At 32.5% G+C, this 3,816-nt stretch overlaps 1 non-coding gene across 1 annotated transcript; it reads left to right on the forward strand.

Moving 5' to 3' along the window:
- The first annotated feature begins 820 nt into the window (after nt 1-820).
- Nucleotides 821-987, forward strand: LOC146924717 (U1 spliceosomal RNA). Its single transcript, XR_015013039.1, has one exon. It is a non-coding gene; the product is annotated as a U1 spliceosomal RNA (small nuclear RNA).
- The last annotated feature ends 2,829 nt before the right edge of the window (nt 988-3,816 follow it).

A 3,816-nucleotide genomic window follows, 5' to 3' on the forward strand; every position in this document is an offset into this window, starting at 1 on the left:
CATTCAAACCAGACGACTTTCTTTTTGTGAAGTTAAGGTCATCTAGACAAACATCAGTGTCTGGGAATCACCTGCAAAAGATTGCCAAACGCTACTACGGACCATTTTAGCTACTGCAGCAAATCGGAAAAGTAGCATTCGAACTTGAACTTCCAGCCACTAATAAAATACGTTATGGAAGGAAACCAAACCTGAAAAACCATTTTATTAGATGATCCAATTTTAATCTGTTAAAAAATTACATTTTTAATCTGTTAAAAAACATAGTTTCTAACAGTTTATTTATTCCTTAAAACATAGTTTCAAACAAATGGACTTAGGTGATCCACTTATTAGTTTATTTATTCTTTAAAACTTCAGATTGTAATTTTTTTTGTATTCATTTTAAAATTTGAGTAATACGTATTTAACTGAATTGTGAGGTCAAAATATAATAGGGATAACCAAATTAAGCCAACAAAGAAATGTCTGACTAGTACTACTTTTTTCATTTTTCCATTTCAGGCATTCTTGCTGTCACGTGATAAGCATAACATATGATTTTTGAACTTTGGAGAGTATATGCATCACATGGTTTTCTTGAACTTGAACCTTACTGTCATTGCACATTTGCACACTATTATATACTACATAGAGAGCATTTTAGTCGTTACTTGTTGAAGGAAAAGGAGAGAAAGAAGCAAGAGATAAAAACTGAAGAAACGAAAGTAGTGTAGTGTTATTTTAATAGCATAGTGAAGTATATGTCCCACATTGGGCAGATCAAATGAAAGAGTGTGATAGGTAGGTTATAAATAAGAAGATAGTGAGACAGAAAGAGTTACATACCTGGACGGAGTCTTTGGGTGATCAAGGAGGCCCATGACTTAGACTGATGACTTCCATTGCACTAAAAAGGAAGGGAATTGGTCTAAGGTCTACCCTAAGTTGGTAGTACCTACGTCGTAATTTGTGGTAGTGAGGGGGCTGCGTGCGCGCGGATCCCTCTCTTATTCAGTTCAATCATTTTATTTACTGTATTATTTGATGTTAGTATGCTGTTATTATGGTACTTAATTTTTTACCAAAAAAAAAAAAATTATTATGTATTATTTGACATTAGTATAGTTTATCTTTGTAAAATAATATAACGGTCCACAGTTACAACCTCTCGTACACTCTCTTAACTATTGGTCCACCTCATCATTTATACAAAACTTATTACCGGCTACACAAGTTCAAAGGCAAACCATTAATTTTTTTTATTCAAACTAAAAAAAAGACAGCATGTCCTTCGTCCCCAGCCACATAGAATCACCAAATCATTCACCTGGATAAAATTGGCAGGCCACACCTAACAATCCAAATGGTTCTTCACAGTTTTTTTGGCACCACCACAAATCGATTCTTTGCACTTTCAAAAAGTAAAAATAAAATAAAAAATGGATTCTTGGAATCTAAGAAATAATTTAGGAACAGTCAATTGATTTTTTGATGGCGGAACGGCCGGAACCGTCAGCGGCGACGACAAGTTCCACTGCGACGCACGGAGGCTCATAGTTTTAAAAACCGGTTCAGACTGGCCGGTCGAACCGGTCTGACCCGGAACCGGTAGGTGTTCCGGTTCGATTCATATATCAGATCGGCCGTGTATTTAAACCGGATAAAACCGGTGAAAATCGCTTAAAACCGGAAAAAACCGGTGACTCGGCCGGTTTCGGAGCCGAACCGGTTTAATACATATTTTTTTTAGTCATTAATTAAATCCTTTTAACACGTATTAATGCTCCATTATTTCTGGTTTAATAATATCAGTTAATAGCGGTTTAATATTAATTAATAGCAATTAATAGTAATTCTCTATGCTTTAACATTAACTTATTTGACTTTTGATTTTTGTTAGAAAAAGTTCCTAATTTAAAAATTTTGATAGTGATAAGAATCGAACTATGCACATGAGAGTTGTTAGAAAAAGTTCCTAATTTAAAAATTTTGATATTTAAAAATTTTGATAGTGATAAGAATCGAACTATGCACATGAGAGTTGTTAGAAAAAGTTCCTAATTTAAAAATTTTGATAGTGATAAGAATCGAACTATGCACATGAGAGTTTAAAAATTTTGATAGTCTATGCACATGAGAGTTTAAAAATTTTGATAGTGATAAGAATCGAACTATGCACATAAGAGTGAATTATTGGAACTTAATTTAACAACTGCATTAACCTCTTGTTTGTGTTAACAAATGCAATATATTATATATGTAACTATATATATAAGTGTATAACATCTTCAATATTTTCATTAGTAGAATACGTTTTTTTTTTCTTTCAAGAAGAGGAGATCTTTATTAAAAATAATATTTTGTTTACAAGTATTAAATATAATACTTAAACAACAACAATATTAATAATTTTTTTTTTGAAGAATAAAAAATGGAATATAATATTAATTGATATGCAAAACAAAACTATTTCCTGTCAACTAATTATTCAAATACTATTATACATATAATACTACATGTCCGTTTCTTAGTTTTTAAGTGACCGAGTCATCGGTTCAATCCGATTTAATTTGATTGAATACTTATAAAAATTTAATCTTAAGTCCGAGTCATCTAACCGAGTTATTCGGTTTAATCCGGGTCAGTCATGCGGTTCGACCAATGACCCAGTGGTTCGACCATTAACCCAATGACTCAGTACCCGTCGATGTCCGAGCCGAGTTTTAAAACTATGCGGAGGCTTCCCTCCTCCAGCGACCGTAACAATAACTGATGATTGAATTTGTCCCGTATAGGGACCAGCTCGAGACAGAAATCATGGTTAATGCCCGAAGGATTGACGGTGACGAACATGATATTGCCGGTGAGATTGTAGCAAGACTCCAAGCGGTGGCAATGTAAATCTGCATTTTGTTTGGGCTTTGCGTGAATCTGAGAAACAATTTGAAAAATGGGTGCAAATTTATTGAAATGAAACTAAAAAAAATTCTAGGAGTGGAAACTGTAAAAATGTTCGGTGATGGTTCCTGAAGAAAATTAGTTTTGGGGGCTTGATGTTTGGAGAAGAATCTGCAGAAATCGTTGTGTGGGGGAAGATGAGGTCAATATTTAATAATTATCATATTTTTATTTTAAAATAAATTATATGCACCAAGCCTGTTACTGGTTACCAAGTTTATTTTAAAGAGTGATGTGGACCAATCATGAAGAAAGTGTCCAAAAGCGACTGGGTGAACGATTGCACTTAGCATTCCTCTTTTGAAAGAATAATGGTCTACAGTTGAAAACTAATAATTTGGCCTTTTCAAAAAAATATTGAAAAAAAAAAACTATGAATAACTAATTTTTGATGGACATTTTTTTGGATAAATTTACTCTTAACACCTCAAATTTAAATCCACACCATTACTTAAGGAACTAAAAACTGACTACAGATTTTAGTCAAACTTTTTCTAAAATAAATTGTTTAATATTTATTTTCTTTCGAAAATGCCAAAAAGATCATTTAAAAAACGCACAAACCAAGCACCATTAACTAATACAAAGACAACACAAAAAACAATTGTATTTTTTTCAAATAATAAAATAAAATAAAATTAAACTACATATAAATCACTCGTAGACGTATGAGTGGTTGAGTGCTCCATTGATATAAATTATATGAATAATCTTTAGTTTTTTACTTAATTCATGATCATGCCATGATTTATACCATGTCCAAGTTAAACATTCCTAATTACCAAACACCACATAATTATGATGCTTCCAAATGGACTAAATGCTTATCAACCAAATCGTATTCGTTCACTTTCTTTCCCTGAGAAGCCAAACACA

Source organism: Medicago sativa, chromosome 5, assembly GCF_051527215.1.
Source record: "Medicago sativa cultivar Bolivia chromosome 5, Bolivia_mono, whole genome shotgun sequence".
NCBI lineage: Eukaryota > Viridiplantae > Streptophyta > Magnoliopsida > Fabales > Fabaceae > Medicago > Medicago sativa.